At 50.0% G+C, this 13081-nt stretch overlaps 1 protein-coding gene across 2 annotated transcripts in view; it reads right to left on the reverse strand.

The window, feature by feature from the left end:
* Window positions 1-13081, reverse strand: part of LOC111929205 (gamma-aminobutyric acid receptor subunit beta-4) — a 73139-nt gene that overhangs the window by 23207 nt on the left and 36851 nt on the right. The gene's annotated exons all lie outside the window — the stretch shown is intronic.

The following is a 13081-nucleotide window of genomic DNA, read 5'->3' on the forward strand; positions in this document are numbered from 1 at the left end:
ATCCAGGGTAGCTGGGGAAAGGCAGTTTTGTTTTCAGCAGAAGCTGAGGCCATCCCAAAGGGCACAGGGAGAGCCTCACCTCCAGGCCAAGGCTCCAAGGTGGAGCCAGGCCAGCTGTGACAGGCTCTCAGCACTTGCCTCGCTGTAGGAGCCAAGCTGGGATTTCCTCGTGGTTCTTAGGAAGGGACATACAGGGAGGAAATCTGTCCTCAGTGGAGCATGACCCACTGGGAAAGGGGCAGCTCCCTGAAAAATTCCCCATAAATTTGGACATCAGGAGGAATTTCTCGGTGGAAAGGGTTGTTAAACATGGGAATGGAGTGCCTAGGGGGGCAGTGGAGTCCCCACCCCTGGAGGAGTCCAAGGAACAGCCTCACGTGGCACTCAGTTCCATGGTCTGGCTGACAAAGCAGGGGTCAGTCACAGGTGGAACTCAATCTTAGAGGTCTTTTCCAGCCTCAATAATTCTGTGATTCCCAAACCATCCCCAGCTAGCACAATTCCACACGTATCCTGCTCCCCTCCTATCCAGTAGAGGAAAGATGACACTTAAAACTGTTGCTAACACAAATATTTTATAGAAAGGAGAGTGAGCTGTTTGATGGCTGTAGCTCTGCAAAAACCAAACCCATTGCTGGGCACATCCAGGGCACATCCAGAAGCCTCAGATCAGATCAGCCTGTCCAAGAGGCACAGTATGGTGCCACATAACAGAACAGTTCCTTCTTCTCAGGTAAACAAGCAGTATAGGAAGGAGTCTTGTACACACCAAGGACAGGAAACATTCTCAGGAAACATTCTCGCAACACGTCTTAAATAGGCTGGGAGATGAGATTTTTGGGGTAAACCAGATAGCATTAAAATAATAGGATGATGAGTAGGAAGTGGGCACAAGTCCTGTTGACAGTGACCCTACAGAAGTCAGAGATATTTCCCAAAGTCCTTAAATAAAAGGCATTTTTTGCAAATGATCTAGAACAGGTGGGATCACAGACACATTTTCTCCTCCCAAGCAGTCCCTGAAGTGCCACTGGAATCCTCTGGACCACATGAATTTGCAGGATGAGCCTTTTTGCTCTGCAAATCCCAGCTCTGTGTGAGGGGCTGGTGAGGAGCTTGCTCATGCACCAACATCTGGGCTGAGCACTGAGGCATCTGCCTGCCTGTCTTCTCCCACAGCCTTCATTCAAAGCCACGTTTGATTAACACCTCTGAAAACAAGCTCAAATAATCTCACGTCACAGATAATGGCAGCTTTTGGGTATCTAACTATGATTCAGAAATCCAGACCCACATGCAGATTCAAAAGGTCACAGAGTAAATCTGCGATGTACACCAGATACAGAGCTATATCTGTCGCTTTCTGTGCTGTCTTGAAAAGAACAAAGAAGCAGTGGCAGCTTTTTGGCCAAGGAACTGTTTTGCTCTGCTTTTTAAAGGACTGTAAACTCCTTCCTCAGAAACCTCACAGTCCTTCTCTCTGAGGCACAAACATTTTGGTCAGGGCCCTGCAAAGGGAGATGCTGTCCCCAGAATCCCTCCCAGGGTGTTTGGGGCTGCACTGCAGTGAGTGCACAGAGGAGCAGAGCACCCAAATTCCTGAAGCCTCTTACCCCCTGTTGGTAACAGACTCATCCCCTGCCCGTGGGGTACTTGGTCACAGAGGCATCATTTCCATTCCCCCTTTGAGAACTCCCCTGCACATCTTGGCGAGCTCCTTTGCTGACCTGCATTTTTCTAATCCTTGACAGAGCCCTGCAACACCTCACCCCTAACCAGGCCACCCTGCTGTCACTGCAGGCTCCTGCCAGCCTTCAGCAGCAGCAGGCAAGAGGTGGCACTGACCTCCAGAAGACAAAAAGGGCAAGCTGCTTACAAAGTGAACAGTGCACCTTCTAAACACATCCTCTCTATTCCCAGCACTGACGGGAACAAACTCAGAGGGGTGCAGAAAGAAAAGCCTACGCCCTAGCCATCAGCTAGATGAGGTTCTTCAGGTGCAGAGACCTTCCTGGGAAGGAACAGCCAGCCCAGCACAGGGCTGAGATCTGTTCTCCAACCTTCCTGGGTTTCTTGGCACAACAGATTTCTCTGGGAAGCACCATGGAGGTGAGCACTTGATAATCATGGTTCGTGCAGCTGCCTCAGCCTATCTCTCTCTGCTGATTCCTGTGCTCCACTTCTTGTTCTGCTGCTCTCACAGCATTGTTGAACAGCAGGAAGGATTTCTGGGCAGAAGGAAGAGCAGGGCAGGTGGTCAGCCCTCCCTGGAAGGACACTGGCATGGGGTGGGCACAGAACCAAGCTATGGGGAAGAGGGACAGGGCAGGTGACCCAGGCCAGAAAAGGGGGACTTTTCTTCTGGGTTATATTTCAAGTTTATTCTTGGAAAGGGAATGCCAGGAAAAGACAAAGGATTTGGGGGTCTGGGCTTCTTTTAACAGGACTTCTTGGGAGGGTGGGAGTTTTGGAAGGAACCAGTTATTATTCACAGCTAGCCAACTTACAAACTTTCTACAAATCAGGGCTAGACAAGCTAAGATAAGAAATAACAGACACAGACATCTTCAAATGCCAAGCAGAAGGGAGTGAACCTGCAGAGGAGGGGGCTCGCAGGGTGGACTTGGGAGCACGGGGAGGGAGAGGGAACTCCCCAAGCTGACAGCCAGAGGAAAAATGCCACAACAGGCAGGGGGCTGGAGGGTCTGACAGGGCCCCTACAGCAAGAGGAGCAGAATCAGGAGTGGAAGCAGTGAGCTTGCCTTGCCCTTCATCCCCCATTTCCTGGTCAGGCAGTTATGAAGAACCCGTGTGCCACCCTAACATCACATCCTGGCCAGGCTCCAGAGCTGCTGAGATCTTAATCACAGCCTTCCCTCCAGAGGCACACGCAGCAATGGCCAAGGGTGACATCGTTCTGCAGAAGCAGAATGGCCAGATGGAGCCAAGGCATGTGGGGTTCATAGGTTCAGGAATCAGAAGCAATGAGCCCGATTTTCCTCTAAGTCTTGGATGACAATGCCTTTGTTGTGGGGTTTTATCTGTCACTGGGCTAATATGAGGCTTTCCCAAACCACCCACTAATCCATGACACTCACGAGCCTGCTGATGCCACAGATATTACACAAGCTGGGTTTCCCAGAGTCACCAGCTGACAGCAAGCTGGCCAATTCACCAGGTTCAGTGAAGAACTTGGAATTCAAACACACCTGGAGCTTGCACACCCTTCCAGCTCTTCCTTCCAGCTGAGGCACTTCGGTGGGACAACACAGCTGGATCTCCCTGCTGCCTGTGCAAGGGGTAACTGAGGGGTTTTCCCTCTGCACACACACCCAGTAAGCAGAGCTCTCCACTGGTGCTGCTGGAGGGGCAAACGAGAGCTGCAGGAAAATCTGACTTTCACTTGCCTCTAAACTGACAGCCTAGACCCTCTCCACCCTGCACCAGCACAGCTCCAGCAGCAACAAAAATGCTTCCAAATGATGGATCCCACTGGGTCTTTGTGGAGAACCATAAAATGCTCAGGCAGGGCTGGAGTCTGGCCATGGCCATCACAGCTGGGGCAAGGATGGGGGAGCTTTGTGGAGAGCTGCCAAGTTAATCTGCACTGGGGGAGAAGGCAGGACCCTCACTGGAAGGGGCACACACTGTGCAACCTCCTGCTTCATCTGGTGCCTGCTGGGAGAGGAGAGACAAGGCTGGAAGAAGGGAGATACCACTCCTCATCAGAAACCCCCAGGTCACACTGCACTTTGGAAAGTGTTCAGCATGAACCTGGAATTCATTTCTAAAAAAAAAACAAAGGCTGGGACAAGGCCAAAGGGGCTTTTGAAGGGTGGATATGACCAGAAATTGCATGTCTCCCCTTGTTCTCCCTTTTTCCATGCCAAGGAAAGGAAAGCTTTGCAAAGATACCTTCAAACTCTGCCCAGCTGGGCTTTGCTACCAGAGCTTAGCTGGCCATGTCAGGCTGCCCCTGCCCTCCCCAGCATCCCTCCGTGGGAGGCTGAAATGCCAGAATCAACAGCTCTGGCCAGGGGGAAGCTGGGTTTCAGCCCTGCTGAGGCTCGCTGACCTAAAAAGCACGTGCCTCTTTGCTAAAAGGGCTTGTGTGTCTCCAAGCAGGCCTCTCCCCCACCTCTGCCCTCCCAGCAGTGGCCAGATCCCTCGGTTTGTCCCCAAAGTCTGGTACCCAGCAGCTCCCAGCCCTTTCCCTGCCTGCAGCAGCATCCCCGAGCTGCTGTCCCGTCCCAGCTGTGTGTGTGATGGCTCTGGGCACCACAGCTCCCCTCTGGAGCCCGGATCACACCTGAGCCTGCTGGAGAGCTGGGAAGCTGCTGAGCCTGGCTGTCCTGAAGGGATCCCTGCCCATGCCCGGCTCTGTGCGAGCTGCCAGCACCAGCCCCCCCGACACCATCACTCCCCAGTTTCCCAAAGGCTTTCCAAAGGCTCTCTTTCTCTCTCCTCCTTCCTGCTGAGTGAGGCACACAAGGCAGAGGTGAGAGGTGACAGGCACTCGTGGTGCTGAGATGCTTCCCTGTGAGCAGAGCTCACCTAGAGGGACACAAAAAATACTGCAGAAGGATGACCTGGGGGGTGTTGGAATGATGGGGAGCCCTACCAGGACAGGAGTGCTAAAATCCATCTCCAGATGAGAGGATAGTGATAATTAGAGCCTTTCCTGAAGCTCATCTGAGACCCCACAACCAAAGATGGTGTACACTGTGAGAGGCTGGCATGCTGACAAGGCAGGGGCATGAATGGAGGAAGGTATTTCCTGCAGAACCCCAGAGGCAACAAACTCAGCCAAGCATGCACAGGGATTCCCCAGACTCTCAGAGGACAGGGCAGAGAAGTCTGAGGGAACAGCAGCTGAGTCACAGCAAGAAGGGAAATAAGCTGGCACCAGAGGTATGAATTCAAGAATGGATTTCCACTGGCTCATTTTCCAAACACCTTTATTAACATCTATCCTATAAGCTGCTTCTCCTCCTCCATCTCACAGAGCCCCTTTGGGGAGTGAAATGCTCCTTTGGAAGCAAAGCTAGGCTGGCCCTGAACCCCTCCCCACTGGTGCTGGCTCTGTGTAGCCCAGGAGCAGAAATGAACCCACTGTCACACAACACCAAAGCTGCCTCTTGAGGGTCCCAGGTTAAGATGCCAGATCTGAGCATAGGAGCAAACACAACTGTGCAGAGGAAGGCAAAGTTTGGTGGGGACCAGGGCAGTGACTTGTGAATCCAGGGGAGGGGATTAATACAGGAGAGGAGCTGCTCCTGCCGTGGGGAGCACAGGCTGGGTGCTGCTGGAGCAGTAACAGACGGGAGGGCAGGAGGAAGCTGGAGCTTGGAGGTAGCAGGTATTACCTGAACCCACCATAACTCCCTGAGGACACACAAGAGTTGCTTGTGGGCCAGCCAGGGCTGTTAAATGATGTGCAGGGATGTGCCCAGAGCACCAAAGGGACACAGCACTTTGGGGAGCCAGCTCAGGCTGGGAACCTGAGCTTCCTTGTCTACAAATCAAAGAACAGCAAGGGGTGGACAGGAGCACTTAAGGCACCACAGGGCATCGTGTCCCTTTCTGTCACTGCACTGAGAGGAGGGATACAAAATGAAGGAGCTCTTCCTCTGCTGCAGTCCCGTGTTGGTGTGCAGGACACAAACATGATCTGAACACAAGCAGAGCTCTTACAAATGTGTTTGTGCTGGTTTTGGAGTCACAGGTGTGCTGTGTCAGACCAAAAGTCTTTACACAGTCATAGCCTGTCTTCAGTAACAGGAGAGAATGGCAGGGAGGAATATGAGTTTAAAAGGGTCTTTGTTGTGATACTTAACTCTACAGCTATTTGGACTAAAGGATCTCCTCAGTCAGAGCCGGTACCTTCTTAATTGAAGATCCTCAGTTTCTCTTGTGAGAGTTTATCTCATTTCTCAGCATATTCAACCTTTGGCATCTGCAGTCTTGTGGCCTGAGTTCCACAGCTGAGTTCTTCACTGTATGCACATCACTTTAAACAGGTACAAATCAGGTTTTCTCTTTCCCAACTCCCTGTAGTGCTTGTATTAAGCTGGTAAACAACCACAACCTTGTGCTCTCGGGCTCACAGCGTCCCACCTCCTTTTAGACACTTCAGGGTTACTCATCAGAGCACAAATAACCACAAACACTCTCAGAAGTAGTTGAGAGGCTCTGATAGAGGCAGGAGGCAGCAAGGCAGATAGAACTGTTGCAGGGGTTAAGCACAGAGCAGAGCTCTGGCAGAGTTCAGCAATGGGTTGCTGTACAAGAATAGACTGAAGGCAAGGTAATGGAAATAACTTTCCACAGAGCCTGTGCAATTAGATGTTACAAAAGCATGAAGTCAGGAGCATAAGAGTATTTTGGAAGGTCTAAGCATTAATATGGAAAATAAATTCAAGTTGTTACGGAAAGGAACTCACAGGAATGAATAGCTCAAGGATGCTGAGCCTGCTGCTGCAAGGCTCCATCTTCCAACTGCTCCCATATTTGAACAGAATTCCCAGGCAGCTGCTCCCTAAATCCCCAGCACAGCCCCTAAGAGACACACATTGTGGGCAGGCTGGGTCAGATCATTTTCCTTCATGCTGTGACCTAGAGAACCCTCAGCACTGAACCAGTCCAGAGGCAGAAGCATGCAGACTCATTAGGGGCTCCACTAGACTCAGGCACCAGGACCAGAAATTGAAAGAATAATGCGTGTGGAGAGGTCAAATATTTGCTCAGAATACAGAAATTCTGGCAACACAGATATTGCCTGTGCCTGGTCCATTTTTGTGGATGACAAATGAGTTGGATACCTTTCAGTGGGGCTTTGAAAGTGAAGGTGACTGTTCCAGGCTGCTACTGGAGGCTGTTTCACCAAGCACTTGTAAGGAACTGGGAACAATAACTTTTCTGCAGGGGAGAGAGTGCACTGCTCTTCTTCTGCTGAGGACTCTGGGCATGAGGGATAAAGGAGGTTTTGCAACTCACCTCTAGCTCTGGCTGTACCACTTGACTTTTTTGCTGCCTGACTTTGATAAAGAACCTCCTTTTGGAGAAGCAACCAAATAAAAGTCTTTCCCTATATAAGCAAATGACATATGGTCTCCTTGTCCAAGATCACAAAAGAACATTAGGAAAGCCAAGATGCTCCAGAAAGAGGGAGAAAAATGGAACATCTGACTTAGTAAAAACCAAGCTGCCACTGCCAGAGACTAATGAACAGTTTGCTGGCTTCAACTTCTTTGATGATTAAACACCAGCTCCTGTTCCCGTCATTCTTGGGAAAGAAATTAAAGGACAAAGTAGTCCTCAAGTATGTTTCATTTGAAGGAGGGGATAGGAGAAATAAGAGGAATTGTTTTGAAGGGGAGAAGACAGGATCTGCCTGCAGTCAGCTGCAAGGAATTGGAGCGGTGTAAAATGTACAGGAATGTACAGGAATGTACAGGAATGTACAGGAATGTACAGGAATGTACAGGAAAGACTGAGCACAATGACCACAGCCCTTCCTCAGCAAGCTCATCAAAGACATCTACTCAGCCCTCACAAGGGATTGTCCATCTCCAAACAGATAAATCAAGGCTTTCCAGACCTCAACGTGCACCAGTTAACCTGCCATAAGTAAACACCTGCCTTTCCAGCCCTGAGACAGCACAGAGTCAGTTCAAAAATCTCACCTTTGCTTGGGGCAGGAGGCAGCAGCTTTTGTACTTACTGTACTTTTCATGGGGAGAGCATCCTGCCAAAATGCTGCTTTTAATTTCTGTTTTGGTGCAAGTGCCAGTGCCCAGCTTACAAGTCTGAAGTTCTGCATGACAGCTGTTGTACATAAAGTGACAAATATTTCGAGTACTGCCCTTCTCCCTATGCTTCAGCCTAGCAGGCAGGAAAGACACAATTTTTTTCCACCTTCCTTCTTTTTGAATAGCCATGCCAGCACTGGCTTGGGAATCAGGAGGAGCACTCTTCCAGCAGTGCAAGGAAGGGTTGGCTTCTAGGACATACTCTGTGCCCTTCTGTGCTGCAGGTCTGTGTGCTCTTGAACTCATTTTCTTCAAGACCTGAGAAGTACTTTGCATGGATATGTTCCCCTCACTAATCTGATCTACTTTTGTAGTAATTTGCATGTGTTTAATTGCTGAATGCATGACCAGAAACTGGGACAGGTGTCGGCAATATCCTCAACAGCTCAGGGTGTGCAGGGAAAGTGTGGCTTTGTTGCCCTATTTCTCTCCTGCCTGGCCCTATCCCTGCAGCACCTGGAACGGTGCTGGCCCTGCAGGTGTCAGCTAGAGGACACAGCTGGGTCCTGAGCCAAAGGGATCTGCTGTGACAAGGCCTTCAGAGTCCTGAGCCTGGCCCTCAGTGCCCTGTCTGAGCAGGAGGCAGCACCATGTGTCACCTGCTGAACTGCCCCAGCCCTGCTGGAAGCAGAGAAAAAGAGGGAAGAGCCAGAACTGATGGGCACAGGGAGGAGCATCACCTGCTCTGCGAGCACAGGCAAAACAGCAACCTTGCTCAGAGTCACAGGCAGCAATCCCAAAATCACCACCTGCAGCACATCTTCCTCAGGCAAGCGCTTTGAGAACAATGCCAGGCACTTTCTACCCTTGAGCCATGAAATCTGTGAGCTGCTGCACACCATTCCTGCTGGGCTGCTCTCCTCACTCTGTCCCCCAAGTGCCAGCAGAGCAGAGGGGACAAACCCAGAGCCCTTTCTGCCCCCAATTGTCCTGTTTCTGCAGCACCAGCTGGATTGCTCTCAAAACCCAGCACAGCCTGAGAAATTGCCTTTTCCAGAGAGTAGCCTCTCAATGGGGACACATTTTTGTTTCCTGTAGCTTGCCATGGCAAACCAGCACAGAAGGGCACGCTTTGGCCAGACACCCACCCAAGGGCAGAGAAACAAGGCCGTACATAAAGTTTGGGAAATTCAGGAATTTGACCATTTTGGGGGCAGAAGGGGATGCTGTTACACGATCTTCTAATCCTAGATGGGCTGGGAACTGACAGGGAACTGACATTTGTGTTTTGCTAGAGCATCAAACGTCTCCAAATGGCTGCTCCAAGCCTTCCCAAGTCCCTTCTCTCCCTTGCCATATTTACTTAAGGCAGAATCTTAACCTAGCCCCTCGTGTTAACTCTCTTAACCTCCCCCCAGGCATGCACAAGGTCACAATGCCACAGTGTGGGACACACAAGCATTAATGCCCAATCTCTGTGGAGTCCCAGAGAAGAATTATGACCAGGCATTGCAGAGCTGGGAAAGGGAATCCGAGAACTTGCTTTTATTACGAGACACTTTTTGCTGTGAAGTGCTTGGTGATTTAAAACAGGTTATGCTGACCCACCACAGAAAACCCTGGTGCTTTCCAAGGCCATCTTCACCTTCCACTGTTGAGCTGCACTAATCCAGCTCTACCCCACTGCCTTCCACAGTGCTGGTGCCTGAATTCTCCCCTTCCCTCTCCTCCCTGCCTTTCAGCCTGTGCTGCCAGTGCTCTCCTGGACACACATATTGGCATATCTAATATACAGCCATGAAAGCTCAAAAATGCTTTTAATAATTACTTGGTATTTAATTAAACATGCAACAACCAGCCTATTAGAGTAAATTAAATCTGAGTGAGACGTTTGAACGGTGACTAGTGAAGATATCAGTTTCTAAAGCTCTCAGAAGGATGAAGAAAACTGGATTATGTCAAGGGAAAGTAGATGCTGGAAGATGAGTGATGTTTCCTAAACCTTACCCCCACATCTCTGGGCAAGTGCTAAGTGTGTAAACAGAGAAATTATTTTTTCCTCCCTGAGGAAAAAAATGAGACAGAGCTTGTGATTCCTTGTGCTGTCAAGACCTCCAATGCAGTTTGGGGCTGCAGAGGTAGGAATACATGTTATAAATAAAGCAATATTATTACTTTACATGGCAAAATAAAATGTGGTATATCCAGCTCTGAGCATCGAAACCACGAGACTCTGCAACAATATCAAGGCACACAGGGCTTTGAAGACATTGTTTTAACTTAGGGAAGGAAGGTTTCCTCCTTCAGGTTCTGGAAATTGCCAGGAAGATGTTATTTCCCAGGAGTTAGCCAGAGGCAAACAAATCCTTTAAATCATTTAAGACAACTAGCACCTCCTGAGTGAAACCATCACCTCAGCTAGGCTGGCACTGATTGGCTTGACCAAAAACTTAGACTTATGTTTGTTTCCTGTAGAAAGTAAAGTCTGATCACGCAGGAAGGATGAAGTAGATGGTGAAGAGCAGGGGGGCTCATGAAGAGATGGTTTCTGGCAGGGGGGGTTCAGTTAGGTCAGGCTTGGTCTCAGCACAGAGGATGGCAGCCCTGGGGTTGGAAAAGCAAGGGCTGCTTTTCAACAGGAACAAGCAAACTGGATGGAAACCATTTCACCTGCAAACCCTCAGACTCCTGCAGCCAGAGCTCTGTACCTGGGGTGACTTTCTGCACGTGAATATTCTGCACAGCTGTGTCTGTGGCCCCTGAGGTGATTCCCTCCTCAGGGAGAGGGAATGGTGATAGAGGAAAGGGCCAGCAATCAGCTTTATCAGCTGTAGTGTGGCAAGAGCACTGCCCAGTCATGCTGGGACAGCAAGAAAGGGCAGGGGTATCAATGGATCTGTTCTAGGAAAGAATTTCTACTGTCAAGGTTACTGGGAGTAGCAATTATGAAGGATGGGTGATGGATACCTCCTCTTCCCTCCATGGGTTATTCCAAGGGATCCAGCCCAGGCTGAGGCCAGCAGCAGTGCCCACCACATGGTGGTCACTGGCCCTCTCCCACTTCATCCATCCCAATCCTCAGAGTGGGATCACAGACCTGATGGGTGGGTGCTGGTGACACTGCAAACAGCATTCACACTGCAGCTGTACGAAACGCTCCGATTCTGCTGAACAAGTCAAGCTTATTACAGGATGCATGAAGGGAAAGAAAAAAAGAGAGGTTTCAGCAGGCTGTGGAGGTCCACAAGCAGAGCAGGCTTTGACTTCACAGCCAACTGGATGGGGAGAACAAGCTGCAGTCCCTGTCCACGCTGAGTGAGTGCTTGCTGCAGCACCAGGACCAACAGTCCTGGAGCCAAGGAGCTCTATTTGCAGAGCTGGCAGGGAGCCCACGTGAGCTCAGTAAATAAAGTATCCAGATAATAAAAATACCCAAATGCACTGTTTATTTATTATTTTTTTTTTTTTTTCTGAGGGATCTGATATGGAGAGAAGCATGGGGCAAACCCATCCCTCCAGAAGAGTGGAACACATAGAAACTGAAGGCTCTGATGGCTCACAGCTAAATACCTGACACTTCTTCTTGGGGCAAACAGCCTTGGGACTTGGGATAACAAGGCTCAGACAGGAGTTTCTCTACTGTAAAACCTCGAGTTCCCTTCAAGCCTAGCTACAAACTCTTGGTGGATAAAAGGGTGAGTGCTTTGTGTATCAGTGACCTAGGAAAGCATCAGAGGAGGTGGTCAGGGACACAGAAGGCACAGGCTGCCTTCCCTGCAGTCACACTGAGGATACAGGAGACACTGGGGCAGCCAGGTGCTGCAGAGGGAAAAGGAGATGAGATCCACCCTGTAAGCAGTGAGCGTGTTCTGGCCTTGCTCCCCTCCTCACCAGAGCCTCAGATGGGAGCTCAGCACACCCTGGAAAATGCAGGCAGGGATGTATGGGACGGCATGCTCAGCCTGGTGACCCAGCACACCCTGGAAAATGCAGGCAGGGATGTATGGGATGGCATGCTCAGCCTGGTGACCCAGCACACCCTGGAACAGGCAGCAGGAGAGCAGCTGTGCACACCTGGGAGGGACCAGGGGATCTTGTCTTTTACTCCCTCCTCTGCCATTTTTTTTCTGGCTGGGGCTGGCCGGAGACTCTGTTTGTGCCAGGACAGCAGGGACTACCCCACAGCTCATCCCACATGCACGCATGCCCTCCTGCCCCAAAATGATCCCTTCATCTGCCTAGAGGACCTCTCTGGATCTCCAAACAGCTCAGCAGACCCTCTTCCTTCTACCATCCCTTTTCCTTGAATGTTCCTTTTTCTCTGTAGCCTAGCAACTCAGCACAGACTCAGAATATTAACATCTCCTGTCCCCACACACGATCTTCTCCAGAGGCCTGAAAAATGTGATAGCAGAGAGGCTGAGAGGGGTAGGAGCAAACATGAGAGATGTGGGGAGCGTGCAGGGAGCCTCTCCCAGCATTCAGAAACAGCAGAGCCATTCAGCTGTCGGATCTGCCACCTTCACTTAACATGTACATAACATATAGAGCTATTTATAGCTCCATTTATTTACATATTCAAATAGCAGCACGACACGCAAGCACTCGTATTTGGATTTAGGTTCTATATTGAGGTACTGGCACTCTTGCACAAATACATTCTCTGTTGCTGGGTGCTTTAAATGTATAGATGACAGGATGTCAGAAGGTCAGATGCTCAAGGTCTGATTTGGTTTTCAATCAAATCAGATGAAGCTTTCACTTGGGGGGAAAGCTACTTTAGCATTCTGCAGTAATCCTCTCCAATGCTGCAACATTGCTATTGAAACAGGTGGCAGTTTGGAACATTGCTCTCAAATAGAGACAGATTTTTAATACATGTATATGTATATAAAATATATATATATATAGGCTGGGGGAGTTTTGCCCATGTAAAAACATGAATAAAAATTTAAGGAAGGGGGGGGGGGGGGGGGGGGGTGGGGTGGGGTGTGGAATTATTCCAGGCAGTTTCCTGCAGTAGGAATTCTAACTACTACAGGAATGCTGGGGTGCAAGCTGAAGTGGTTCATACCAGCACCATACAACACTGACATGTTCAGAGCTAAAGATAACTCGGCTGCTAGAGGAACAGATGGAGCACTGCAATGCCTAGCCCCGTTCAGCTGAAAGCACGCTGCAAACCATCCAGCCACAGCCTCTCCTCCTCCCCAGCACGACTCCTCTCCTGGCGTGGGGTGCACTCACCTCCCAAGTGCACACTGAACTTGGCCTTTTCTGGGAGTGCACCGAAACGGCCCCGCTTGGGAAGCTGCCTAGTGAGCCAAACG

Source organism: Cyanistes caeruleus, chromosome 14 (genome assembly GCF_971803275.1).
Source record: "Cyanistes caeruleus chromosome 14, bCyaCae1.hap1.1, whole genome shotgun sequence".
Lineage (NCBI taxonomy): Eukaryota > Metazoa > Chordata > Aves > Passeriformes > Paridae > Cyanistes > Cyanistes caeruleus.